Source organism: Paralichthys olivaceus, chromosome 21, assembly GCF_024713975.1.
Source record: "Paralichthys olivaceus isolate ysfri-2021 chromosome 21, ASM2471397v2, whole genome shotgun sequence".
Taxonomy (NCBI): domain Eukaryota; kingdom Metazoa; phylum Chordata; class Actinopteri; order Pleuronectiformes; family Paralichthyidae; genus Paralichthys; species Paralichthys olivaceus.
This window is the reverse complement of record NC_091113.1, coordinates 18355302-18382860: the sequence shown is the minus strand read 5'-3', so window position 1 is coordinate 18382860 and position 27559 is coordinate 18355302. Positions and strand designations below refer to the sequence as shown.

The 27559-nt window shown below is 42.9% G+C and overlaps 1 protein-coding gene and 32 non-coding genes across 37 annotated transcripts in view; all 33 read right to left on the bottom strand.

Moving 5' to 3' along the window:
* The window catches only part of rbfox3a (RNA binding fox-1 homolog 3a), a 530829-nt gene that overhangs the window by 331659 nt on the left and 171611 nt on the right, over positions 1 to 27559 (bottom strand). The window lies entirely within an intron of this gene.
* Positions 96 to 169, bottom strand: trnak-cuu (transfer RNA lysine (anticodon CUU)). Its single transcript has one exon. It is a non-coding gene; the product is annotated as a tRNA-Lys (tRNA).
* Positions 643 to 716, bottom strand: trnak-cuu (transfer RNA lysine (anticodon CUU)). Its single transcript has one exon. It is a non-coding gene; the product is annotated as a tRNA-Lys (tRNA).
* Positions 2806 to 2879, bottom strand: trnak-cuu (transfer RNA lysine (anticodon CUU)). The gene has a single exon. It is a non-coding gene; the product is annotated as a tRNA-Lys (tRNA).
* trnas-gcu (transfer RNA serine (anticodon GCU)) lies at positions 3248 to 3329 on the bottom strand. Its single transcript has one exon. It is a non-coding gene; the product is annotated as a tRNA-Ser (tRNA).
* trnak-cuu (transfer RNA lysine (anticodon CUU)) lies at positions 4276 to 4349 on the bottom strand. The gene has a single exon. It is a non-coding gene; the product is annotated as a tRNA-Lys (tRNA).
* On the bottom strand, positions 5527 to 5608 carry trnas-gcu (transfer RNA serine (anticodon GCU)). The gene has a single exon. It is a non-coding gene; the product is annotated as a tRNA-Ser (tRNA).
* On the bottom strand, positions 6555 to 6628 carry trnak-cuu (transfer RNA lysine (anticodon CUU)). The gene has a single exon. It is a non-coding gene; the product is annotated as a tRNA-Lys (tRNA).
* Positions 7097 to 7170, bottom strand: trnak-cuu (transfer RNA lysine (anticodon CUU)). Its single transcript has one exon. It is a non-coding gene; the product is annotated as a tRNA-Lys (tRNA).
* trnak-cuu (transfer RNA lysine (anticodon CUU)) lies at positions 7644 to 7717 on the bottom strand. The gene has a single exon. It is a non-coding gene; the product is annotated as a tRNA-Lys (tRNA).
* Positions 9807 to 9880, bottom strand: trnak-cuu (transfer RNA lysine (anticodon CUU)). Its single transcript has one exon. It is a non-coding gene; the product is annotated as a tRNA-Lys (tRNA).
* On the bottom strand, positions 10249 to 10330 carry trnas-gcu (transfer RNA serine (anticodon GCU)). The gene has a single exon. It is a non-coding gene; the product is annotated as a tRNA-Ser (tRNA).
* Positions 11277 to 11350, bottom strand: trnak-cuu (transfer RNA lysine (anticodon CUU)). Its single transcript has one exon. It is a non-coding gene; the product is annotated as a tRNA-Lys (tRNA).
* Positions 12528 to 12609, bottom strand: trnas-gcu (transfer RNA serine (anticodon GCU)). The gene has a single exon. It is a non-coding gene; the product is annotated as a tRNA-Ser (tRNA).
* Positions 13556 to 13629, bottom strand: trnak-cuu (transfer RNA lysine (anticodon CUU)). The gene has a single exon. It is a non-coding gene; the product is annotated as a tRNA-Lys (tRNA).
* On the bottom strand, positions 14098 to 14171 carry trnak-cuu (transfer RNA lysine (anticodon CUU)). Its single transcript has one exon. It is a non-coding gene; the product is annotated as a tRNA-Lys (tRNA).
* trnak-cuu (transfer RNA lysine (anticodon CUU)) lies at positions 14645 to 14718 on the bottom strand. Its single transcript has one exon. It is a non-coding gene; the product is annotated as a tRNA-Lys (tRNA).
* trnak-cuu (transfer RNA lysine (anticodon CUU)) lies at positions 15723 to 15796 on the bottom strand. Its single transcript has one exon. It is a non-coding gene; the product is annotated as a tRNA-Lys (tRNA).
* On the bottom strand, positions 16270 to 16343 carry trnak-cuu (transfer RNA lysine (anticodon CUU)). Its single transcript has one exon. It is a non-coding gene; the product is annotated as a tRNA-Lys (tRNA).
* On the bottom strand, positions 17353 to 17426 carry trnak-cuu (transfer RNA lysine (anticodon CUU)). Its single transcript has one exon. It is a non-coding gene; the product is annotated as a tRNA-Lys (tRNA).
* Positions 18044 to 18125, bottom strand: trnas-gcu (transfer RNA serine (anticodon GCU)). Its single transcript has one exon. It is a non-coding gene; the product is annotated as a tRNA-Ser (tRNA).
* trnak-cuu (transfer RNA lysine (anticodon CUU)) lies at positions 18547 to 18620 on the bottom strand. Its single transcript has one exon. It is a non-coding gene; the product is annotated as a tRNA-Lys (tRNA).
* Positions 19071 to 19144, bottom strand: trnak-cuu (transfer RNA lysine (anticodon CUU)). The gene has a single exon. It is a non-coding gene; the product is annotated as a tRNA-Lys (tRNA).
* trnak-cuu (transfer RNA lysine (anticodon CUU)) lies at positions 19611 to 19684 on the bottom strand. Its single transcript has one exon. It is a non-coding gene; the product is annotated as a tRNA-Lys (tRNA).
* On the bottom strand, positions 20862 to 20943 carry trnas-gcu (transfer RNA serine (anticodon GCU)). The gene has a single exon. It is a non-coding gene; the product is annotated as a tRNA-Ser (tRNA).
* Positions 21890 to 21963, bottom strand: trnak-cuu (transfer RNA lysine (anticodon CUU)). Its single transcript has one exon. It is a non-coding gene; the product is annotated as a tRNA-Lys (tRNA).
* Positions 22437 to 22510, bottom strand: trnak-cuu (transfer RNA lysine (anticodon CUU)). Its single transcript has one exon. It is a non-coding gene; the product is annotated as a tRNA-Lys (tRNA).
* On the bottom strand, positions 22961 to 23034 carry trnak-cuu (transfer RNA lysine (anticodon CUU)). The gene has a single exon. It is a non-coding gene; the product is annotated as a tRNA-Lys (tRNA).
* Positions 24043 to 24116, bottom strand: trnak-cuu (transfer RNA lysine (anticodon CUU)). Its single transcript has one exon. It is a non-coding gene; the product is annotated as a tRNA-Lys (tRNA).
* trnak-cuu (transfer RNA lysine (anticodon CUU)) lies at positions 24567 to 24640 on the bottom strand. The gene has a single exon. It is a non-coding gene; the product is annotated as a tRNA-Lys (tRNA).
* Positions 25109 to 25182, bottom strand: trnak-cuu (transfer RNA lysine (anticodon CUU)). The gene has a single exon. It is a non-coding gene; the product is annotated as a tRNA-Lys (tRNA).
* trnak-cuu (transfer RNA lysine (anticodon CUU)) lies at positions 26187 to 26260 on the bottom strand. The gene has a single exon. It is a non-coding gene; the product is annotated as a tRNA-Lys (tRNA).
* On the bottom strand, positions 26734 to 26807 carry trnak-cuu (transfer RNA lysine (anticodon CUU)). Its single transcript has one exon. It is a non-coding gene; the product is annotated as a tRNA-Lys (tRNA).

Genomic DNA, 27559 nt, shown 5'->3' with positions numbered 1-27559 from the left:
TGGTCTTTCCTTGCATCAGTAATCATTTTAGCTTTGGTAGATCTAATCTATGGATGAGCATTGTTGTGCTGAATTTCTGGTCTTAAAAGGTTCCTCGCCCAACGTGGGGCTCGAACCCACGACCCTGAGATTAAGAGTCTCATGCTCTACCGAACTGAGCTAGCCGGGCTTCTTTGAACACCACATCACATCGCAAGAGAAACCTCAGATGGTTAGACACGTTTCATGATAATTAAATCACTGTAGTCCAAAGACAACCTAGGTCTGAGGAGATGATCAGATCTCACAGACAGTTTTGTCTAAACCTCCTTGACCACAAGTTCTGTGATCTTAGCCAGCCACAACCATGTTGCATAACTCTTTGTCCACAAGATCAAGCATATCCATACCATACCATGCTTTGGCAAGAGATCCGATGTTTTGCAGTTTTTACTGCTGGATAAACTATGGCATCAAGAGAAATTAAGGGAGTCAATTCAAAACAAGACATTCATATTAGCTATAGTTGTTGGATTGGTGTGTATGAAAGTGGGGGGTTAATATGCTGTGGTCTTTCCTTGCATCAGTAATCATTTTAGCTTTGGTAGATCTAATCTATGGATGAGCATTGTTGTGCTGAATTTCTGGTCTTAAAAGGTTCCTCGCCCAACGTGGGGCTCGAACCCACGACCCTGAGATTAAGAGTCTCATGCTCTACCGAACTGAGCTAGCCGGGCTTCTTTGAGCACCACATCACATCGCAAGAGAAACCTCAGATAGTTAGACACGTTTCATGATAATTAAAACACTGGAGTCCAAAGACAACCGAGGTCTGAGGAGATGATCAGATGTCAGAACGTTTTGCCCTAAACCTCCTTGACCACATGTTCTGTGAACTTAGCCAGCCACAACCATGTTGCATAACTCTTTGTCCACAAGATCAAGCATATCCATACCATACCATGCTTTGTCAAGAGATCAAATGTTTTGCAGTTTTCACTCCCTGGCATCAAGAGTATTTCAGGAATCAATCCAAAACAACATGTTGTGATCAGGTATAGATGTTGGATTGGTGTGTATGAAACTGGGGGAATGTATGTGCTCTGATCTTTTCTTGCATGAGGAATCATTTAAGCTTTAGTACAAGTGAGACTTGGATTAGCATTATTTTGCTCAATTCCTTGTCTTAAAGGCCTCATTGCCCAACATGGGGCTGAAACCCACAACCCTGAGATGAAGAGTGTCACAGTCTACTGAGCAGACCTCACCACTCTTTATTGAGCACAACATCACATCACAACAGAAACCTCAGATGGTTAGACACGTTTCATGATAATTAAATCACTGTAGTCCAAAGACAACCTAGGTCTGAGGAGATGATCAGATCTCACAGACAGTTTTGTCTAAACCTCCTTGACCACAAGTTCTGTGATTTTAGCCAGCCACAACCATGTTGCATAACTCTTTGTCCACAAGATCAAGCAAGTCCATACCATGCTTTGGCAAGAGATCCGATCTCTTGCAGTTTTTACTGCTGGATAAACTACGGCATCAAGAGAAATTAAGGGAGTCAATTCAAAACAAGACATTCATATTAGCTATAGTTGTTGGATTGGTGTGTATGAAAGTGGGGGGTTAATATGCTGTGGTCTTTCCTTGCATCAGTAATCATTTTAGCTTTGGTAGATCTAATCTATGGATGAGCATTGTTGTGCTGAATTTCTGGTCTTAAAAGGTTCCTCGCCCAACGTGGGGCTCGAACCCACGACCCTAAATTTAAGAGTCTCACGCTCTACTGAACTGAGCTAGCCGGGCTTCTTTGAGCACCACATCACATCGCAAGAGAAACCTCAGATAGTTAGACACGTTTCATGATAATTAAAACACTGTAGTCCAAAGACAACCGAGGTCTGAGGAGATGATCAGATGTCAGACAGTTTTGCCCTAAACCTCCTTGACCACATGTTCTGTGAACTTAGCCAGCCACAACCATGTTGCATAACTCTTTGTCCACAAGATCAAGCATATCCATACCATACCATGCTTTGTCAAGAGATCCAATGTTTTGCAGTTTTCACTCCTGGCTTAGGAATGGCATCAAGAGTATTTCAGGAATCAATCCAAAACAACATGTTGTGATCAGGTATAAATGTTGGATTGGTGTGTATGAAAGTGGGGGGTTAATATGCTGTGGTCTTTCCTTGCATCAGTAATCATTTTAGCTTTGGTAGATCTAATCTATGGATGAGCATTGTTGTGCTGAATTTCTGGTCTTAAAAGCTTCCTCACCCAACGTGGGGCTCGAACCCACGACCCTGAGATTAAGAGTCTCATGCTCTACCGAACTGAGCTAGCCGGGCTTTATTGAGCACAACATCACATCACAACAGAAACCTCAGATGGTTAGACACCTTTCATGATAATTAAATCACTGTAGTCCAAAGACAACCTAGGTCTGAGGAGATGATCAGATCTCACAGACAGTTTTGTCTAAACCTCCTTGACCACATGTTCTGTGAACTTAGCCAGCCACAACCATGTTGCATAACTCTTTGTCCACAAGATCAAGCATATCCATACTATGCTTTGGGTAGAGATCCGATGTTTTGCAGTTTTCACTCCTGGCTTAGGTATGGCATCAAGAGAATTTCAGGAATCAATCCAAAACAACATGTTCTGATCAGGTATAGATGTTGGGTGGGGGGGAAGGAAGTGGGGGGTCAATATGCTGTGGTCTTTCCTTGCATCAGTAATCATTTTAGCTTTAGTAGATCTAATCTATGGATGAGCATTGTTGTGCTGAATTTCTGGTCTTAAAAGGTTCCTCGCCCAACGTGGGGCTCGAACCCACGACCCTGAGATTAAGAGTCTCATGCTCTACCGAACTGAGCTAGCCGGGCTTCTTTGAACACCACATCACATCGCAAGAGAAACAACATGTTGTGATCAGGTATAGATGTTGGATTGGTGTGTATGAAACTGGGGGAATGTATATGCTCTGATCTTTTCTTGCATGAGGAATCATTTAAGCTTTAGTACAAGTGAGACTTGGATTAGCATTATTTTGCTCAATTCCTTGTCTTAAAGGCCTTAAAATCTTAAAATTGCCCAACGTGGGGCTGAAACCCACAACCCTGAGATGAAGAGTGTCACGGTCTACTGAGCAGACCTCACCACTCTCTGTGGAGCTTTGCATCTGCCATACCAGGTGGTGATGCAGCCAGTCAGGATACTCTCAATGGTGCACCTGTGAAAGCTGCAAAGTGTTCGACGAGGATGGGATTCGAACCCACGCGTGCAGAGCACAATGGATTAGCAGTCCATCGCCTTAACCACTCGGCCACCTCGTCTCGTTTTGTTCCTTTCTGATCAACTAAAAAATTTTGATTGGTGTATAATTAAAACACTGTAGTCCAAAGACAACCAAGGTTGCCCTAAACCTCCTTGACCACATGTTCTGTGAACTTAGCCAGCCACAACCATGTTGCAAAACTCTTTCTCCACAAGATCAAGCATATCCATACCATGCTTTGGGTAGAGATCCGATGTTTTGCAGTTTTCACTCCTGGCTTAGGTATGGCATCAAGAGAATTTCAGGAATCAATCCAAAACAAGACATTCATATTACCTATAGTTGTTGGATTGGTGTGTATGAAAGGGGGGGGGTTAATATGCTGTGGTCTTTCCTTGCATCAGTAATCATTTTAGCTTTGGTAGATCTAATCTATGGATGAGCATTGTTGTGCTGAATTTCTGGTCTTAAAAGGTTCCTCGCCCAACGTGGGGCTCGAACCCACGACCCTGAGATTAAGAGTCTCATGCTCTTCCGAACTGAGCTAGCCGGGCTTCTTTGAGCACCACATCACATCGCAAGAGAAACCTCAGATGGTTAGACACGTTTCATGATAATTAAAACACTGTAGTCCAAAGACAACCTAGGTCTGAGGAGATGATCAGATCTCACAGACAGTTTTGTCTAAACCTCCTTGACCACATGTTCTGTGAACTTAGCCAGCCACAACCATGTTGCATAACTCTTTGTCCACAAGATTAAGCACATACATACCATACCATGCTTTGTCAAGGGATCTGATCTCTTGCAGATTTTACTGCTGGCTAAACTATGGCATCAAGAGAAAGATGTTCTGATCAGGTATAGATGTTGGATTGGTGTGTATGAAAGTGGGGGGTTAATATGCTGTGGTCTTTCCTTGCATCAGTAATCATTTTAGCTTTGGTAGATCTAATCTATGGATGAGCATTGTTGTGCTGAATTTCTGGTCTTAAAAGCTTCCTCGCCCAACGTGGGGCTCGAACCCACGACCCTGAGATTAAGAGTCTCATGCTCTACCGAACTGAGCTAGCCGGGCTTTATTGAGCACAACATCACATCACAACAGAAACCTCAGATGGTTAGACACCTTTCATGATAATTAAATCACTGTAGTCCAAAGACAACCTAGGTCTGAGGAGATGATCAGATCTCACAGACAGTTTTGTCTAAACCTCCTTGACCACAAGTTCTGTGATCTTAGCCAGCCACAACCATGTTGCATAACTCTTTGTCCACAAGATCAAGCAAGTCCATACCATGCTTTGGCAAGAGATCCGATCTCTTGCAGTTTTTACTGCTGGATAAACTACGGCATCAAGAGAAATTAAGGGAGTCAATTCAAAACAAGACATTCATATTAGCTATAGTTGTTGGATTGGTGTGTATGAAAGTGGGGGGTTAATATGCTGTGGTCTTTCCTTGCATCAGTAATCATTTTAGCTTTGGTAGATCTAATCTATGGATGAGCATTGTTGTGCTGAATTTCTGGTCTTAAAAGGTTCCTCGCCCAACGTGGGGCTCGAACCCACGACCCTAAATTTAAGAGTCTCACGCTCTACTGAACTGAGCTAGCCGGGCTTCTTTGAGCACCACATCACATCGCAAGAGAAACCTCAGATAGTTAGACACGTTTCATGATAATTAAAACACTGTAGTCCAAAGACAACCGAGGTCTGAGGAGATGATCAGATGTCAGACAGTTTTGCCCTAAACCTCCTTGACCACATGTTCTGTGAACTTAGCCAGCCACAACCATGTTGCATAACTCTTTGTCCACAAGATCAAGCATATCCATACCATACCATGCTTTGTCAAGAGATCCAATGTTTTGCAGTTTTCACTCCTGGCTTAGGAATGGCATCAAGAGTATTTCAGGAATCAATCCAAAACAACATGTTGTGATCAGGTATAGATGTTGGATTGGTGTGTATGAAACTGGGGGAATGTATATGCTCTGATCTTTTCTTGCATGAGGAATCATTTAAGCTTTAGTACAAGTGAGACTTGGATTAGCATTATTTTGCTCAATTCCTTGTCTTAAAGGCCTCATTGCCCAACGTGGGGCTGAAACCCACAACCCTGAGATGAAGAGTGTCACGGTCTACTGAGCAGACCTCACCACTCTCTGTGGAGCTTTGCATCTGCCATACCAGGTGGTGATGCAGCCAGTCAGGATACTCTCAATGGTGCACCTGTGAAAGCTGCAAAGTGTTCGACGAGGATGGGATTCGAACCCACGCGTGCAGAGCACAATGGATTAGCAGTCCATCGCCTTAACCACTCGGCCACCTCGTCTCGTTTTGTTCCTTTCTGATCAACTAAAAAATTTTGATTGGTGTATAATTAAAACACTGTAGTCCAAAGACAACCAAGGTTGCCCTAAACCTCCTTGACCACATGTTCTGTGAACTTAGCCAGCCACAACCATGTTGCAGAACTCTTTCTCCACAAGATCAAGCATATCCATACCATGCTTTGGGTAGAGATCCGATGTTTTGCAGTTTTCACTCCTGGCTTAGGTATGGCATCAAGAGAATTTCAGGAATCAATCCAAAACAAGACATTCATATTACCTATAGTTGTTGGATTGGTGTGTATGAAAGGGGGGGGGTTAATATGCTGTGGTCTTTCCTTGCATCAGTAATCATTTTAGCTTTGGTAGATCTAATCTATGGATGAGCATTGTTGTGCTGAATTTCTGGTCTTAAAAGGTTCCTCGCCCAACGTGGGGGTCGAACCCACGACCCTGAGATTAAGAGTCTCATGCTCTACCGAACTGAGCTAGCCGGGCTTCTTTGAGCACCACATCACATCGCAAGAGAAACCTCAGATGGTTAGACACGTTTCATGATAATTAAAACACTGTAGTCCAAAGACAACCTAGGTCTGAGGAGATGATCAGATCTCACAGACAGTTTTGTCTAAACCTCCTTGACCACATGTTCTGTGAACTTAGCCAGCCACAACCATGTTGCATAACTCTTTGTCCACAAGATTAAGCACATCCATACCATACCATGCTTTGTCAAGGGATCTGATCTCTTGCAGATTTTACTGCTGGCTAAACTATGGCATCAAGAGAAAGATGTTCTGATCAGGTATAGATGTTGGATTGGTGTGTATGAAAGTGGGGGGTTAATATGCTGTGGTCTTTCCTTGCATCAGTAATCATTTTAGCTTTGGTAGATCTAATCTATGGATGAGCATTGTTGTGCTGAATTTCTGGTCTTAAAAGCTTCCTCGCCCAACGTGGGGCTCGAACCCACGACCCTGAGATTAAGAGTCTCATGCTCTACCGAACTGAGCTAGCCGGGCTTTATTGAGCACAACATCACATCACAACAGAAACCTCAGATGGTTAGACACCTTTCATGATAATTAAATCACTGTAGTCCAAAGACAACCTAGGTCTGAGGAGATGATCAGATCTCACAGACAGTTTTGTCTAAACCTCCTTGACCACAAGTTCTGTGATTTTAGCCAGCCACAACCATGTTGCATAACTCTTTGTCCACAAGATCAAGCAAGTCCATACCATGCTTTGGCAAGAGATCCGATCTCTTGCAGTTTTTACTGCTGGATAAACTACGGCATCAAGAGAAATTAAGGGAGTCAATTCAAAACAAGACATTCATATTAGCTATAGTTGTTGGATTGGTGTGTATGAAAGTGGGGGGTTAATATGCTGTGGTCTTTCCTTGCATCAGTAATCATTTTAGCTTTGGTAGATCTAATCTATGGATGAGCATTGTTGTGCTGAATTTCTGGTCTTAAAAGGTTCCTCGCCCAACGTGGGGCTCGAACCCACGACCCTGAGATTAAGAGTCTCATGCTCTACCGAACTGAGCTAGCCGGGCTTCTTTGAACACCACATCACATCGCAAGAGAAACCTCAGATGGTTAGACACGTTTCATGATAATTAAATCACTGTAGTCCAAAGACAACCTAGGTCTGAGGAGATGATCAGATCTCACAGACAGTTTTGTCTAAACCTCCTTGACCACAAGTTCTGTGATCTTAGCCAGCCACAACCATGTTGCATAACTCTTTGTCCACAAGATCAAGCATATCCATACCATACCATGCTTTGGCAAGAGATCCGATGTTTTGCAGTTTTTACTGCTGGATAAACTATGGCATCAAGAGAAATTAAGGGAGTCAATTCAAAACAAGACATTCATATTAGCTATAGTTGTTGGATTGGTGTGTATGAAAGTGGGGGGTTAATATGCTGTGGTCTTTCCTTGCATCAGTAATCATTTTAGCTTTGGTAGATCTAATCTATGGATGAGCATTGTTGTGCTGAATTTCTGGTCTTAAAAGGTTCCTCGCCCAACGTGGGGCTCGAACCCACGACCCTGAGATTAAGAGTCTCATGCTCTACCGAACTGAGCTAGCCGGGCTTCTTTGAGCACCACATCACATCGCAAGAGAAACCTCAGATAGTTAGACACGTTTCATGATAATTAAAACACTGGAGTCCAAAGACAACCGAGGTCTGAGGAGATGATCAGATGTCAGAACGTTTTGCCCTAAACCTCCTTGACCACATGTTCTGTGAACTTAGCCAGCCACAACCATGTTGCATAACTCTTTGTCCACAAGATCAAGCATATCCATACCATACCATGCTTTGTCAAGAGATCAAATGTTTTGCAGTTTTCACTCCCTGGCATCAAGAGTATTTCAGGAATCAATCCAAAACAACATGTTGTGATCAGGTATAGATGTTGGATTGGTGTGTATGAAACTGGGGGAATGTATGTGCTCTGATCTTTTCTTGCATGAGGAATCATTTAAGCTTTAGTACAAGTGAGACTTGGATTAGCATTATTTTGCTCAATTCCTTGTCTTAAAGGCCTCATTGCCCAACATGGGGCTGAAACCCACAACCCTGAGATGAAGAGTGTCACAGTCTACTGAGCAGACCTCACCACTCTTTATTGAGCACAACATCACATCACAACAGAAACCTCAGATGGTTAGACACGTTTCATGATAATTAAATCACTGTAGTCCAAAGACAACCTAGGTCTGAGGAGATGATCAGATCTCACAGACAGTTTTGTCTAAACCTCCTTGACCACAAGTTCTGTGATTTTAGCCAGCCACAACCATGTTGCATAACTCTTTGTCCACAAGATCAAGCAAGTCCATACCATGCTTTGGCAAGAGATCCGATCTCTTGCAGTTTTTACTGCTGGATAAACTACGGCATCAAGAGAAATTAAGGGAGTCAATTCAAAACAAGACATTCATATTAGCTATAGTTGTTGGATTGGTGTGTATGAAAGTGGGGGGTTAATATGCTGTGGTCTTTCCTTGCATCAGTAATCATTTTAGCTTTGGTAGATCTAATCTATGGATGAGCATTGTTGTGCTGAATTTCTGGTCTTAAAAGGTTCCTCGCCCAACGTGGGGCTCGAACCCACGACCCTAAATTTAAGAGTCTCACGCTCTACTGAACTGAGCTAGCCGGGCTTCTTTGAGCACCACATCACATCGCAAGAGAAACCTCAGATAGTTAGACACGTTTCATGATAATTAAAACACTGTAGTCCAAAGACAACCGAGGTCTGAGGAGATGATCAGATGTCAGACAGTTTTGCCCTAAACCTCCTTGACCACATGTTCTGTGAACTTAGCCAGCCACAACCATGTTGCATAACTCTTTGTCCACAAGATCAAGCATATCCATACCATACCATGCTTTGTCAAGAGATCCAATGTTTTGCAGTTTTCACTCCTGGCTTAGGAATGGCATCAAGAGTATTTCAGGAATCAATCCAAAACAACATGTTGTGATCAGGTATAAATGTTGGATTGGTGTGTATGAAAGTGGGGGGTTAATATGCTGTGGTCTTTCCTTGCATCAGTAATCATTTTAGCTTTGGTAGATCTAATCTATGGATGAGCATTGTTGTGCTGAATTTCTGGTCTTAAAAGCTTCCTCACCCAACGTGGGGCTCGAACCCACGACCCTGAGATTAAGAGTCTCATGCTCTACCGAACTGAGCTAGCCGGGCTTTATTGAGCACAACATCACATCACAACAGAAACCTCAGATGGTTAGACACCTTTCATGATAATTAAATCACTGTAGTCCAAAGACAACCTAGGTCTGAGGAGATGATCAGATCTCACAGACAGTTTTGTCTAAACCTCCTTGACCACATGTTCTGTGAACTTAGCCAGCCACAACCATGTTGCATAACTCTTTGTCCACAAGATCAAGCATATCCATACTATGCTTTGGGTAGAGATCCGATGTTTTGCAGTTTTCACTCCTGGCTTAGGTATGGCATCAAGAGAATTTCAGGAATCAATCCAAAACAACATGTTCTGATCAGGTATAGATGTTGGGTGGGGGGGAAGGAAGTGGGGGGTCAATATGCTGTGGTCTTTCCTTGCATCAGTAATCATTTTAGCTTTAGTAGATCTAATCTATGGATGAGCATTGTTGTGCTGAATTTCTGGTCTTAAAAGGTTCCTCGCCCAACGTGGGGCTCGAACCCACGACCCTGAGATTAAGAGTCTCATGCTCTACCGAACTGAGCTAGCCGGGCTTCTTTGAACACCACATCACATCGCAAGAGAAACAACATGTTGTGATCAGGTATAGATGTTGGATTGGTGTGTATGAAACTGGGGGAATGTATATGCTCTGATCTTTTCTTGCATGAGGAATCATTTAAGCTTTAGTACAAGTGAGACTTGGATTAGCATTATTTTGCTCAATTCCTTGTCTTAAAGGCCTTAAAATCTTAAAATTGCCCAACGTGGGGCTGAAACCCACAACCCTGAGATGAAGAGTGTCACGGTCTACTGAGCAGACCTCACCACTCTCTGTGGAGCTTTGCATCTGCCATACCAGGTGGTGATGCAGCCAGTCAGGATACTCTCAATGGTGCACCTGTGAAAGCTGCAAAGTGTTCGACGAGGATGGGATTCGAACCCACGCGTGCAGAGCACAATGGATTAGCAGTCCATCGCCTTAACCACTCGGCCACCTCGTCTCGTTTTGTTCCTTTCTGATCAACTAAAAAATTTTGATTGGTGTATAATTAAAACACTGTAGTCCAAAGACAACCAAGGTTGCCCTAAACCTCCTTGACCACATGTTCTGTGAACTTAGCCAGCCACAACCATGTTGCAAAACTCTTTCTCCACAAGATCAAGCATATCCATACCATGCTTTGGGTAGAGATCCGATGTTTTGCAGTTTTCACTCCTGGCTTAGGTATGGCATCAAGAGAATTTCAGGAATCAATCCAAAACAAGACATTCATATTACCTATAGTTGTTGGATTGGTGTGTATGAAAGGGGGGGGGTTAATATGCTGTGGTCTTTCCTTGCATCAGTAATCATTTTAGCTTTGGTAGATCTAATCTATGGATGAGCATTGTTGTGCTGAATTTCTGGTCTTAAAAGGTTCCTCGCCCAACGTGGGGCTCGAACCCACGACCCTGAGATTAAGAGTCTCATGCTCTTCCGAACTGAGCTAGCCGGGCTTCTTTGAGCACCACATCACATCGCAAGAGAAACCTCAGATGGTTAGACACGTTTCATGATAATTAAAACACTGTAGTCCAAAGACAACCTAGGTCTGAGGAGATGATCAGATCTCACAGACAGTTTTGTCTAAACCTCCTTGACCACATGTTCTGTGAACTTAGCCAGCCACAACCATGTTGCATAACTCTTTGTCCACAAGATTAAGCACATACATACCATACCATGCTTTGTCAAGGGATCTGATCTCTTGCAGATTTTACTGCTGGCTAAACTATGGCATCAAGAGAAAGATGTTCTGATCAGGTATAGATGTTGGATTGGTGTGTATGAAAGTGGGGGGTTAATATGCTGTGGTCTTTCCTTGCATCAGTAATCATTTTAGCTTTGGTAGATCTAATCTATGGATGAGCATTGTTGTGCTGAATTTCTGGTCTTAAAAGCTTCCTCGCCCAACGTGGGGCTCGAACCCACGACCCTGAGATTAAGAGTCTCATGCTCTACCGAACTGAGCTAGCCGGGCTTTATTGAGCACAACATCACATCACAACAGAAACCTCAGATGGTTAGACACCTTTCATGATAATTAAATCACTGTAGTCCAAAGACAACCTAGGTCTGAGGAGATGATCAGATCTCACAGACAGTTTTGTCTAAACCTCCTTGACCACAAGTTCTGTGATCTTAGCCAGCCACAACCATGTTGCATAACTCTTTGTCCACAAGATCAAGCAAGTCCATACCATGCTTTGGCAAGAGATCCGATCTCTTGCAGTTTTTACTGCTGGATAAACTACGGCATCAAGAGAAATTAAGGGAGTCAATTCAAAACAAGACATTCATATTAGCTATAGTTGTTGGATTGGTGTGTATGAAAGTGGGGGGTTAATATGCTGTGGTCTTTCCTTGCATCAGTAATCATTTTAGCTTTGGTAGATCTAATCTATGGATGAGCATTGTTGTGCTGAATTTCTGGTCTTAAAAGGTTCCTCGCCCAACGTGGGGCTCGAACCCACGACCCTAAATTTAAGAGTCTCACGCTCTACTGAACTGAGCTAGCCGGGCTTCTTTGAGCACCACATCACATCGCAAGAGAAACCTCAGATAGTTAGACACGTTTCATGATAATTAAAACACTGTAGTCCAAAGACAACCGAGGTCTGAGGAGATGATCAGATGTCAGACAGTTTTGCCCTAAACCTCCTTGACCACATGTTCTGTGAACTTAGCCAGCCACAACCATGTTGCATAACTCTTTGTCCACAAGATCAAGCATATCCATACCATACCATGCTTTGTCAAGAGATCCAATGTTTTGCAGTTTTCACTCCTGGCTTAGGAATGGCATCAAGAGTATTTCAGGAATCAATCCAAAACAACATGTTGTGATCAGGTATAGATGTTGGATTGGTGTGTATGAAACTGGGGGAATGTATATGCTCTGATCTTTTCTTGCATGAGGAATCATTTAAGCTTTAGTACAAGTGAGACTTGGATTAGCATTATTTTGCTCAATTCCTTGTCTTAAAGGCCTCATTGCCCAACGTGGGGCTGAAACCCACAACCCTGAGATGAAGAGTGTCACGGTCTACTGAGCAGACCTCACCACTCTCTGTGGAGCTTTGCATCTGCCATACCAGGTGGTGATGCAGCCAGTCAGGATACTCTCAATGGTGCACTTGTGAAAGCTGCAAAGTGTTCGACGAGGATGGGATTCGAACCCACGCGTGCAGAGCACAATGGATTAGCAGTCCATCGCCTTAACCACTCGGCCACCTCGTCTCGTTTTGTTCCTTTCTGATCAACTAAAAAATTTTGATTGGTGTATAATTAAAACACTGTAGTCCAAAGACAACCAAGGTTGCCCTAAACCTCCTTGACCACATGTTCTGTGAACTTAGCCAGCCACAACCATGTTGCAGAACTCTTTCTCCACAAGATCAAGCATATCCATACCATGCTTTGGGTAGAGATCCGATGTTTTGCAGTTTTCACTCCTGGCTTAGGTATGGCATCAAGAGAATTTCAGGAATCAATCCAAAACAAGACATTCATATTACCTATAGTTGTTGGATTGGTGTGTATGAAAGGGGGGGGGTTAATATGCTGTGGTCTTTCCTTGCATCAGTAATCATTTTAGCTTTGGTAGATCTAATCTATGGATGAGCATTGTTGTGCTGAATTTCTGGTCTTAAAAGGTTCCTCGCCCAACGTGGGGGTCGAACCCACGACCCTGAGATTAAGAGTCTCATGCTCTACCGAACTGAGCTAGCCGGGCTTCTTTGAGCACCACATCACATCGCAAGAGAAACCTCAGATGGTTAGACACGTTTCATGATAATTAAAACACTGTAGTCCAAAGACAACCTAGGTCTGAGGAGATGATCAGATCTCACAGACAGTTTTGTCTAAACCTCCTTGACCACATGTTCTGTGAACTTAGCCAGCCACAACCATGTTGCATAACTCTTTGTCCACAAGATTAAGCACATCCATACCATACCATGCTTTGTCAAGGGATCTGATCTCTTGCAGATTTTACTGCTGGCTAAACTATGGCATCAAGAGAAAGATGTTCTGATCAGGTATAGATGTTGGATTGGTGTGTATGGAAGTGGGGGGTTAATATGCTGTGGTCTTTCCTTGCATCAGTAATCATTTTAGCTTTGGTAGATCTAATCTATGGATGAGCATTGTTGTGCTGAATTTCTGGTCTTAAAAGCTTCCTCGCCCAACGTGGGGCTCGAACCCACGACCCTGAGATTAAGAGTCTCATGCTCTACCGAACTGAGCTAGCCGGGCTTTATTGAGCACAACATCACATCACAACAGAAACCTCAGATGGTTAGACACCTTTCATGATAATTAAATCACTGTAGTCCAAAGACAACCTAGGTCTGAGGAGATGATCAGATCTCACAGACAGTTTTGTCTAAACCTCCTTGACCACAAGTTCTGTGATTTTAGCCAGCCACAACCATGTTGCATAACTCTTTGTCCACAAGATCAAGCAAGTCCATACCATGCTTTGGCAAGAGATCCGATCTCTTGCAGTTTTTACTGCTGGATAAACTACGGCATCAAGAGAAATTAAGGGAGTCAATTCAAAACAAGACATTCATATTAGCTATAGTTGTTGGATTGGTGTGTATGAAAGTGGGGGGTTAATATGCTGTGGTCTTTCCTTGCATCAGTAATCATTTTAGCTTTGGTAGATCTAATCTATGGATGAGCATTGTTGTGCTGAATTTCTGGTCTTAAAAGGTTCCTCGCCCAACGTGGGGCTCGAACCCACGACCCTGAGATTAAGAGTCTCATGCTCTACCGAACTGAGCTAGCCGGGCTTCTTTGAACACCACATCACATCGCAAGAGAAACCTCAGATGGTTAGACACGTTTCATGATAATTAAATCACTGTAGTCCAAAGACAACCTAGGTCTGAGGAGATGATCAGATCTCACAGACAGTTTTGTCTAAACCTCCTTGACCACAAGTTCTGTGATCTTAGCCAGCCACAACCATGTTGCATAACTCTTTGTCCACAAGATCAAGCATATCCATACCATACCATGCTTTGGCAAGAGATCCGATGTTTTGCAGTTTTTACTGCTGGATAAACTATGGCATCAAGAGAAATTAAGGGAGTCAATTCAAAACAAGACATTCATATTAGCTATAGTTGTTGGATTGGTGTGTATGAAAGTGGGGGGTTAATATGCTGTGGTCTTTCCTTGCATCAGTAATCATTTTAGCTTTGGTAGATCTAATCTATGGATGAGCATTGTTGTGCTGAATTTCTGGTCTTAAAAGGTTCCTCGCCCAACGTGGGGCTCGAACCCACGACCCTGAGATTAAGAGTCTCATGCTCTACCGAACTGAGCTAGCCGGGCTTCTTTGAGCACCACATCACATCGCAAGAGAAACCTCAGATAGTTAGACACGTTTCATGATAATTAAAACACTGGAGTCCAAAGACAACCGAGGTCTGAGGAGATGATCAGATGTCAGAACGTTTTGCCCTAAACCTCCTTGACCACATGTTCTGTGAACTTAGCCAGCCACAACCATGTTGCATAACTCTTTGTCCACAAGATCAAGCATATCCATACCATACCATGCTTTGTCAAGAGATCCAATGTTTTGCAGTTTTCACTCCCTGGCATCAAGAGTATTTCAGGAATCAATCCAAAACAACATGTTGTGATCAGGTATAGATGTTGGATTGGTGTGTATGAAACTGGGGGAATGTATGTGCTCTGATCTTTTCTTGCATGAGGAATCATTTAAGCTTTAGTACAAGTGAGACTTGGATTAGCATTATTTTGCTCAATTCCTTGTCTTAAAGGCCTCATTGCCCAACATGGGGCTGAAACCCACAACCCTGAGATGAAGAGTGTCACAGTCTACTGAGCAGACCTCACCACTCTTTATTGAGCACAACATCACATCACAACAGAAACCTCAGATGGTTAGACACGTTTCATGATAATTAAATCACTGTAGTCCAAAGACAACCTAGGTCTGAGGAGATGATCAGATCTCACAGACAGTTTTGTCTAAACCTCCTTGACCACAAGTTCTGTGATTTTAGCCAGCCACAACCATGTTGCATAACTCTTTGTCCACAAGATCAAGCAAGTCCATACCATGCTTTGGCAAGAGATCCGATCTCTTGCAGTTTTTACTGCTGGATAAACTACGGCATCAAGAGAAATTAAGGGAGTCAATTCAAAACAAGACATTCATATTAGCTATAGTTGTTGGATTGGTGTGTATGAAAGTGGGGGGTTAATATGCTGTGGTCTTTCCTTGCATCAGTAATCATTTTAGCTTTGGTAGATCTAATCTATGGATGAGCATTGTTGTGCTGAATTTCTGGTCTTAAAAGGTTCCTCGCCCAACGTGGGGCTCGAACCCACGACCCTGAGATTAAGAGTCTCATGCTCTACCGAACTGAGCTAGCCGGGCTTCTTTGAACACCACATCACATCGCAAGAGAAACCTCAGATGGTTAGACACGTTTCATGATAATTAAATCACTGTAGTCCAAAGACAACCTAGGTCTGAGGAGATGATCAGATCTCACAGACAGTTTTGTCTAAACCTCCTTGACCACAAGTTCTGTGATCTTAGCCAGCCACAACCATGTTGCATAACTCTTTGTCCACAAGATCAAGCGTATCCATACCATACCATGCTTTGGCAAGAGATCCGATGTTTTGCAGTTTTTACTGCTGGATAAACTATGGCATCAAGAGAAATTAAGGGAGTCAATTCAAAACAAGACATTCATATTAGCTATAGTTGTTGGATTGGTGTGTATGAAAGTGGGGGGTTAATATGCTGTGGTCTTTCCTTGCATCAGTAATCATTTTAGCTTTGGTAGATCTAATCTATGGATGAGCATTGTTGTGCTGAATTTCTGGTCTTAAAAGGTTCCTCGCCCAACGTGGGGCTCGAACCCACGACCCTGAGATTAAGAGTCTCATGCTCTACCGAACTGAGCTAGCCGGGCTTCTTTGAGCACCACATCACATCGCAAGAGAAACCTCAGATAGTTAGACACGTTTCATGATAATTAAAACACTGGAGTCCAAAGACAACCGAGGTCTGAGGAGATGATCAGATGTCAGAACGTTTTGCCCTAAACCTCCTTGACCACATGTTCTGTGAACTTAGCCAGCCACAACCATGTTGCATAACTCTTTGTCCACAAGATCAAGCATATCCATACCATACCATGCTTTGTCAAGAGATCAAATGTTTTGCAGTTTTCACTCCCTGGCATCAAGAGTATTTCAGGAATCAATCCAAAACAACATGTTGTGATCAGGTATAGATGTTGGATTGGTGTGTATGAAACTGGGGGAATGTATGTGCTCTGATCTTTTCTTGCATGAGGAATCATTTAAGCTTTAGTACAAGTGAGACTTGGATTAGCATTATTTTGCTCAATTCCTTGTCTTAAAGGCCTCATTGCCCAACATGGGGCTGAAACCCACAACCCTGAGATGAAGAGTGTCACAGTCTACTGAGCAGACCTCACCACTCTTTATTGAGCACAACATCACATCACAACAGAAACCTCAGATGGTTAGACACGTTTCATGATAATTAAATCACTGTAGTCCAAAGACAACCTAGGTCTGAGGAGATGATCAGATCTCACAGACAGTTTTGTCTAAACCTCCTTGACCACAAGTTCTGTGATCTTAGCCAGCCACAACCATGTTGCATAACTCTTTGTCCACAAGATCAAGCATATCCATACCATACCATGCTTTGGCAAGAGATCCGATGTTTTGCAGTTTTTACTGCTGGATAAACTATGGCATCAAGAGAAATTAAGGGAGTCAATTCAAAACAAGACATTCATATTAGCTATAGTTGTTGGATTGGTGTGTATGAAAGTGGGGGGTTAATATGCTGTGGTCTTTCCTTGCATCAGTAATCATTTTAGCTTTGGTAGATCTAATCTATGGATGAGCATTGTTGTGCTGAATTTCTGGTCTTAAAAGGTTCCTCGCCCAACGTGGGGCTCGAACCCACGACCCTGAGATTAAGAGTCTCATGCTCTACCGAACTGAGCTAGCCGGGCTTCTTTGAGCACCACATCACATCGCAAGAGAAACCTCAGATAGTTAGACACGTTTCATGATAATTAAAACACTGGAGTCCAAAGACAACCGAGGTCTGAGGAGATGATCAGATGTCAGAACGTTTTGCCCTAAACCTCCTTGACCACATGTTCTGTGAACTTAGCCAGCCACAACCATGTTGCATAACTCTTTGTCCACAAGATCAAGCATATCCATACCATACCATGCTTTGTCAAGAGATCCAATGTTTTGCAGTTTTCACTCCCTGGCATCAAGAGTATTTCAGGAATCAATCCAAAACAACATGTTGTGATCAGGTATAGATGTTGGATTGGTGTGTATGAAACTGGGGGAATGTATGTGCTCTGATCTTTTCTTGCATGAGGAATCATTTAAGCTTTAGTACAAGTGAGACTTGGATTAGCATTATTTTGCTCAATTCCTTGTCTTAAAGGCCTCATTGCCCAACATGGGGCTGAAACCCACAACCCTGAGATGAAGAGTGTCACAGTCTACTGAGCAGACCTCACCACTCTCTGTGGAGCTTTGCATCTGCCATACCAGGTGGTGATGCAGGATACTCTCAATGGTGCACTTGTGAAAACTGCAAAGTGTTCGACGAGGATGGGATTCGAACCCACGCGTGCAGAGCACAATGGATTAGCAGTCCATCGCCTTAACCACTCGGCCACCTCGTCTCGTTTTGTTCCTTTCTGATCAACTAAAAAATTTTGATTGGTGTATAATTAAAACACTGTAGTCCAAAGACAACCAAGGTTGCCCTAAACCTCCTTGACCACATGTTCTGTGAACTTAGCCAGCCACAACCATGTTGCAAAACTCTTTCTCCACAAGATCAAGCATATCCATACCATGCTTTGGGTAGAGATCCGATGTTTTGCAGTTTTCACTCCTGGCTTAGGTATGGCATCAAGAGAATTTCAGGAATCAATCCAAAACAACATGTTCTGATCAGGTATAGATGTTGGATTGATGTGTATGAAAGTGGGGGGTCAATATGCTGTGGTCTTTCCTTGCATCGGTAATCATTTTAGCTTTAGTAGATCTAATCTATGGATGAGCATTGTTGTGCTGAATTTCTGGTCTTAAAAGGTTCCTCGCCCAACGTGGGGCTCGAACCCACGACCCTGAGATTAAGAGTCTCATGCTCTACCGAACTGAGCTAGCCGGGCTTTATTGAGCACAACATCACATCACAACAGAAACCTCAGATGGTTAGACACGTTTCATGATAATTAAATCACTGTAGTCCAAAGACAACCTAGGTCTGAGGAGATGATCAGATCTCACAGACAGTTTTGTCTAAACCTCCTTGACCACATGTTCTGTGAACTTAGCCAGCCACAACCATGTTGCATAACTCTTTGTCCACAAGATTAAGCACATCCATACCATACCATGCTTTGTCAAGGGATCTGATCTCTTGCAGATTTTACTGCTGGCTAAACTATGGCATCAAGAGAAAGATGTTCTGATCAGGTATAGATGTTGGATTGGTGTGTATGAAAGTGGGGGGTTAATATGCTGTGGTCTTTCCTTGCATCAGTAATCATTTTAGCTTTGGTAGATCTAATCTATGGATGAGCATTGTTGTGCTGAATTTCTGGTCTTAAAAGCTTCCTCGCCCAACGTGGGGCTCGAACCCACGACCCTGAGATTAAGAGTCTCATGCTCTACCGAACTGAGCTAGCCGGGCTTTATTGAGCACAACATCACATCACAACAGAAACCTCAGATGGTTAGACACGTTTCATGATAATTAAATCACTGTAGTCCAAAGACAACCTAGGTCTGAGGAGATGATCAGATCTCACAGACAGTTTTGTCTAAACCTCCTTGACCACATGTTCTGTGAACTTAGCCAGCCACAACCATGTTGCATAACTCTTTGTCCACAAGATCAAGCATATCCATACTATGCTTTGGGTAGAGATCCGATGTTTTGCAGTTTTCACTCCTGGCTTAGGTATGGCATCAAGAGAATTTCAGGAATCAATCCAAAACAACATGTTCTGATCAGGTATAGATGTTGGGTGGGGGGGAAGGAAGTGGGGGGTCAATATGCTGTGGTCTTTCCTTGCATCAGTAATCATTTTAGCTTTAGTAGATCTAATCTATGGATGAGCATTGTTGTGCTGAATTTCTGGTCTTAAAAGGTTCCTCGCCCAACGTGGGGCTCGAACCCACGACCCTGAGATTAAGAGTCTCATGCTCTACCGAACTGAGCTAGCCGGGCTTTATTGAGCACAACATCACATCACAACAGAAACCTCAGATGGTTAGACACCTTTCATGATAATTAAATCACTGTAGTCCAAAGACAACCTAGGTCTGAGGAGATGATCAGATCTCACAGACAGTTTTGTCTAAACCTCCTTGACCACAAGTTCTGTGATTTTAGCCAGCCACAACCATGTTGCATAACTCTTTGTCCACAAGATCAAGCAAGTCCATACCATGCTTTGGCAAGAGATCCGATCTCTTGCAGTTTTTACTGCTGGATAAACTACGGCATCAAGAGAAATTAAGGGAGTCAATTCAAAACAAGACATTCATATTAGCTATAGTTGTTGGATTGGTGTGTATGAAAGTGGGGGGTTAATATGCTGTGGTCTTTCCTTGCATCAGTAATCATTTTAGCTTTGGTAGATCTAATCTATGGATGAGCATTGTTGTGCTGAATTTCTGGTCTTAAAAGGTTCCTCGCCCAACGTGGGGCTCGAACCCACGACCCTAAATTTAAGAGTCTCACGCTCTACTGAACTGAGCTAGCCGGGCTTCTTTGAGCACCACATCACATCGCAAGAGAAACCTCAGATAGTTAGACACGTTTCATGATAATTAAAACACTGTAGTCCAAAGACAACCGAGGTCTGAGGAGATGATCAGATGTCAGACAGTTTTGCCCTAAACCTCCTTGACCACATGTTCTGTGAACTTAGCCAGCCACAACCATGTTGCATAACTCTTTGTCCACAAGATCAAGCATATCCATACCATACCATGCTTTGTCAAGAGATCCAATGTTTTGCAGTTTTCACTCCTGGCTTAGGAATGGCATCAAGAGTATTTCAGGAATCAATCCAAAACAACATGTTGTGATCAGGTATAGATGTTGGATTGGTGTGTATGAAACTGGGGGAATGTATATGCTCTGATCTTTTCTTGCATGAGGAATCATTTAAGCTTTAGTACAAGTGAGACTTGGATTAGCATTATTTTGCTCAATTCCTTGTCTTAAAGGCCTCATTGCCCAACGTGGGGCTGAAACCCACAACCCTGAGATGAAGAGTGTCACGGTCTACTGAGCAGACCTCACCACTCTCTGTGGAGCTTTGCATCTGCCATACCAGGTGGTGATGCAGCCAGTCAGGATACTCTCAATGGTGCACTTGTGAAAGCTGCAAAGTGTTCGACGAGGATGGGATTCGAACCCACGCGTGCAGAGCACAATGGATTAGCAGTCCATCGCCTTAACCACTCGGCCACCTCGTCTCGTTTTGTTCCTTTCTGATCAACTAAAAAATTTTGATTGGTGTATAATTAAAACACCGTAGTCCAAAGACAACCAAGGTTGCCCTAAACCTCCTTGACCACATGTTCTGTGAACTTAGCCAGCCACAACCATGTTGCAGAACTCTTTCTCCACAAGATCAAGCATATCCATACCATGCTTTGGGTAGAGATCCGATGTTTTGCAGTTTTCACTCCTGGCTTAGGTATGGCATCAAGAGAATTTCAGGAATCAATCCAAAACAAGACATTCATATTACCTATAGTTGTTGGATTGGTGTGTATGAAAGGGGGGGGGTTAATATGCTGTGGTCTTTCCTTGCATCAGTAATCATTTTAGCTTTGGTAGATCTAATCTATGGATGAGCATTGTTGTGCTGAATTTCTGGTCTTAAAAGGTTCCTCGCCCAACGTGGGGGTCGAACCCACGACCCTGAGATTAAGAGTCTCATGCTCTACCGAACTGAGCTAGCCGGGCTTCTTTGAGCACCACATCACATCGCAAGAGAAACCTCAGATGGTTAGACACGTTTCATGATAATTAAAACACTGTAGTCCAAAGACAACCTAGGTCTGAGGAGATGATCAGATCTCACAGACAGTTTTGTCTAAACCTCCTTGACCACATGTTCTGTGAACTTAGCCAGCCACAACCATGTTGCATAACTCTTTGTCCACAAGATTAAGCACATCCATACCATACCATGCTTTGTCAAGGGATCTGATCTCTTGCAGATTTTACTGCTGGCTAAACTATGGCATCAAGAGAAAGATGTTCTGATCAGGTATAGATGTTGGATTGGTGTGTATGAAAGTGGGGGGTTAATATGCTGTGGTCTTTCCTTGCATCAGTAATCATTTTAGCTTTGGTAGATCTAATCTATGGATGAGCATTGTTGTGCTGAATTTCTGGTCTTAAAAGCTTCCTCGCCCAACGTGGGGCTCGAACCCACGACCCTGAGATTAAGAGTCTCATGCTCTACCGAACTGAGCTAGCCGGGCTTTATTGAGCACAACATCACATCACAACAGAAACCTCAGATGGTTAGACACCTTTCATGATAATTAAATCACTGTAGTCCAAAGACAACCTAGGTCTGAGGAGATGATCAGATCTCACAGACAGTTTTGTCTAAACCTCCTTGACCACAAGTTCTGTGATTTTAGCCAGCCACAACCATGTTGCATAACTCTTTGTCCACAAGATCAAGCATATCCATACCATACCATGCTTTGGCAAGAGATCCGATGTTTTGCAGTTTTTACTGCTGGATAAACTATGGCATCAAGAGAAATTAAGGGAGTCAATTCAAAACAAGACATTCATATTAGCTATAGTTGTTGGATTGGTGTGTATGAAAGTGGGGGGTTAATATGCTGTGGTCTTTCCTTGCATCGGTAATCATTTTAGCTTTAGTAGATCTAATCTATGGATGAGCATTGTTGTGCTGAATTTCTGGTCTTAAAAGGTTCCTCGCCCAACGTGGGGCTCGAACCCACGACCCTGAGATTAAGAGTCTCATGCTCTACCGAACTGAGCTAGCCGGGCTTTATTGAGCACAACATCACATCACAACAGAAACCTCAGATGGTTAGACACGTTTCATGATAATTAAAACACTGTAGTCCAAAGACAACCTAGGTCTGAGGAGATGATCAGATCTCACAGACAGTTTTGTCTAAACCTCCTTGACCACATGTTCTGTGAACTTAGCCAGCCACAACCATGTTGCATAACTCTTTGTCCACAAGATTAAGCACATCCATACCATACCATGCTTTGTCAAGGGATCTGATCTCTTGCAGATTTTACTGCTGGCTAAACTATGGCATCAAGAGAAAGATGTTCTGATCAGGTATAGATGTTGGATTGGTGTGTATGAAAGTGGGGGGTTAATATGCTGTGGTCTTTCCTTGCATCCGTAATCATTTTAGCTTTGGTAGATCTAATCTATGGATGAGCATTGTTGTGCTGAATTTCTGGTCTTAAAAGCTTCCTCGCCCAACGTGGGGCTCGAACCCACGACCCTGAGATTAAGAGTCTCATGCTCTACCGAACTGAGCTAGCCGGGCTTTATTGAGCACAACATCACATCACAACAGAAACCTCAGATGGTTAGACACGTTTCATGATAATTAAATCACTGTAGTCCAAAGACAACCTAGGTCTGAGGAGATGATCAGATCTCACAGACAGTTTTGTCTAAACCTCCTTGACCACATGTTCTGTGAACTTAGCCAGCCACAACCATGTTGCATAACTCTTTGTCCACAAGATCAAGCATATCCATACTATGCTTTGGGTAGAGATCCGATGTTTTGCAGTTTTCACTCCTGGCTTAGGTATGGCATCAAGAGAATTTCAGGAATCAATCCAAAACAACATGTTCTGATCAGGTATAGATGTTGGGTGGGGGGGAAGGAAGTGGGGGGTCAATATGCTGTGGTCTTTCCTTGCATCAGTAATCATTTTAGCTTTAGTAGATCTAATCTATGGATGAGCATTGTTGTGCTGAATTTCTGGTCTTAAAAGGTTCCTCGCCCAACGTGGGGCTCGAACCCACGACCCTGAGATTAAGAGTCTCATGCTCTACCGAACTGAGCTAGCCAGGCTTTATTGAGCACAACATCACATCACAACAGAAACCTCAGATGGTTAGACACGTTTCATGATAATTAAATCACTGTAGTCCAAAGACAACCTAGGTCTGAGGAGATGATCAGATCTCACAGACAGTTTTGTCTAAACCTCCTTGACCACAAGTTCTGTGATTTTAGCCAGCCACAACCATGTTGCATAACTCTTTGTCCACAAGATTAAGCAAGTCCATACCATGCTTTGGCAAGAGATCCGATGTTTTGCAGTTTTTACTGCTGGATAAACTATGGCATCAAGAGAAATTAAGGGAGTCAATTCAAAACAAGACATTCATATTAGCTATAGTTGTTGGATTGGTGTGTATGAAAGTGGGGGGTTAATATGCTGTGGTCTTTCCTTGCATCGGTAATCATTTTAGCTTTAGTAGATCTAATCTATGGATGAGCATTGTTGTGCTGAATTTCTGGTCTTAAAAGGTTCCTCGCCCAACGTGGGGCTCGAACCCACGACCCTGAGATTAAGAGTCTCATGCTCTACCGAACTGAGCTAGCCGGGCTTTATTGAGCACAACATCACATCACAACAGAAACCTCAGATGGTTAGACACGTTTCATGATAATTAAAACACTGTAGTCCAAAGACAACCTAGGTCTGAGGAGATGATCAGATCTCACAGACAGTTTTGTCTAAACCTCCTTGACCACATGTTCTGTGAACTTAGCCAGCCACAACCATGTTGCATAACTCTTTGTCCACAAGATTAAGCACATCCATACCATACCATGCTTTGTCAAGGGATCTGATCTCTTGCAGATTTTACTGCTGGCTAAACTATGGCATCAAGAGAAAGATGTTCTGATCAGGTATAGATGTTGGATTGGTGTGTATGAAAGTGGGGGGTTAATATGCTGTGGTCTTTCCTTGCATCAGTAATCATTTTAGCTTTGGTAGATCTAATCTATGGATGAGCATTGTTGTGCTGAATTTCTGGTCTTAAAAGCTTCCTCGCCCAACGTGGGGCTCGAACCCACGACCCTGAGATTAAGAGTCTCATGCTCTACCGAACTGAGCTAGCCGGGCTTTATTGAGCACAACATCACATCACAACAGAAACCTCAGATGGTTAGACACCTTTCATGATAATTAAATCACTGTAGTCCAAAGACAACCTAGGTCTGAGGAGATGATCAGATCTCACAGACAGTTTTGTCTAAACCTCCTTGACCACAAGTTCTGTGATTTTAGCCAGCCACAACCATGTTGCATAACTCTTTGTCCACAAGATCAAGCAAGTCCATACCATGCTTTGGCAAGAGATCCGATCTCTTGCAGTTTTTACTGCTGGATAAACTACGGCATCAAGAGAAATTAAGGGAGTCAATTCAAAACAAGACATTCATATTAGCTATAGTTGTTGGATTGGTGTGTATGAAAGTGGGGGGTTAATATGCTGTGGTCTTTCCTTGCATCAGTAATCATTTTAGCTTTGGTAGATCTAATCTATGGATGAGCATTGTTGTGCTGAATTTCTGGTCTTAAAAGGTTCCTCGCCCAACGTGGGGCTCGAACCCACGACCCTGAGATTAAGAGTCTCATGCTCTACCGAACTGAGCTAGCCGGGCTTCTTTGAGCACCACATCACATCGCAAGAGAAACCTCAGATAGTTAGACACGTTTCATGATAATTAAAACACTGGAGTCCAAAGACAACCGAGGTCTGAGGAGATGATCAGATGTCAGAACGTTTTGCCCTAAACCTCCTTGACCACATGTTCTGTGAACTTAGCCAGCCACAACCATGTTGCATAACTCTTTGTCCACAAGATCAAGCATATCCATACCATACCATGCTTTGTCAAGAGATCAAATGTTTTGCAGTTTTCACTCCCTGGCATCAAGAGTATTTCAGGAATCAATCCAAAACAACATGTTGTGATCAGGTATAGATGTTGGATTGGTGTGTATGAAACTGGGGGAATGTATGTGCTCTGATCTTTTCTTGCATGAGGAATCATTTAAGCTTTAGTACAAGTGAGACTTGGATTAGCATTATTTTGCTCAATTCCTTGTCTTAAAGGCCTCATTGCCCAACATGGGGCTGAAACCCACAACCCTGAGATGAAGAGTGTCACAGTCTACTGAGCAGACCTCACCACTCTTTATTGAGCACAACATCACATCACAACAGAAACCTCAGATGGTTAGACACGTTTCATGATAATTAAATCACTGTAGTCCAAAGACAACCTAGGTCTGAGGAGATGATCAGATCTCACAGACAGTTTTGTCTAAACCTCCTTGACCACAAGTTCTGTGATTTTAGCCAGCCACAACCATGTTGCATAACTCTTTGTCCACAAGATCAAGCAAGTCCATACCATGCTTTGGCAAGAGATCCGATCTCTTGCAGTTTTTACTGCTGGATAAACTACGGCATCAAGAGAAATTAAGGGAGTCAATTCAAAACAAGACATTCATATTAGCTATAGTTGTTGGATTGGTGTGTATGAAAGTGGGGGGTTAATATGCTGTGGTCTTTCCTTGCATCAGTAATCATTTTAGCTTTGGTAGATCTAATCTATGGATGAGCATTGTTGTGCTGAATTTCTGGTCTTAAAAGGTTCCTCGCCCAACGTGGGGCTCGAACCCACGACCCTGAGATTAAGAGTCTCATGCTCTACCGAACTGAGCTAGCCGGGCTTCTTTGAACACCACATCACATCGCAAGAGAAACCTCAGATGGTTAGACACGTTTCATGATAATTAAATCACTGTAGTCCAAAGACAACCTAGGTCTGAGGAGATGATCAGATCTCACAGACAGTTTTGTCTAAACCTCCTTGACCACAAGTTCTGTGATCTTAGCCAGCCACAACCATGTTGCATAACTCTTTGTCCACAAGATCAAGCGTATCCATACCATACCATGCTTTGGCAAGAGATCCGATGTTTTGCAGTTTTTACTGCTGGATAAACTATGGCATCAAGAGAAATTAAGGGAGTCAATTCAAAACAAGACATTCATATTAGCTATAGTTGTTGGATTGGTGTGTATGAAAGTGGGGGGTTAATATGCTGTGGTCTTTCCTTGCATCAGTAATCATTTTAGCTTTGGTAGATCTAATCTATGGATGAGCATTGTTGTGCTGAATTTCTGGTCTTAAAAGGTTCCTCGCCCAACGTGGGGCTCGAACCCACGACCCTGAGATTAAGAGTCTCATGCTCTACCGAACTGAGCTAGCCGGGCTTCTTTGAGCACCACATCACATCGCAAGAGAAACCTCAGATAGTTAGACACGTTTCATGATAATTAAAACACTGGAGTCCAAAGACAACCGAGGTCTGAGGAGATGATCAGATGTCAGAACGTTTTGCCCTAAACCTCCTTGACCACATGTTCTGTGAACTTAGCCAGCCACAACCATGTTGCATAACTCTTTGTCCACAAGATCAAGCATATCCATACCATACCATGCTTTGTCAAGAGATCAAATGTTTTGCAGTTTTCACTCCCTGGCATCAAGAGTATTTCAGGAATCAATCCAAAACAACATGTTGTGATCAGGTATAGATGTTGGATTGGTGTGTATGAAACTGGGGGAATGTATGTGCTCTGATCTTTTCTTGCATGAGGAATCATTTAAGCTTTAGTACAAGTGAGACTTGGATTAGCATTATTTTGCTCAATTCCTTGTCTTAAAGGCCTCATTGCCCAACATGGGGCTGAAACCCACAACCCTGAGATGAAGAGTGTCACAGTCTACTGAGCAGACCTCACCACTCTTTATTGAGCACAACATCACATCACAACAGAAACCTCAGATGGTTAGACACGTTTCATGATAATTAAATCACTGTAGTCCAAAGACAACCTAGGTCTGAGGAGATGATCAGATCTCACAGACAGTTTTGTCTAAACCTCCTTGACAACAAGTTCTGTGATCTTAGCCAGCCACAACCATGTTGCATAACTCTTTGTCCACAAGATCAAGCATATCC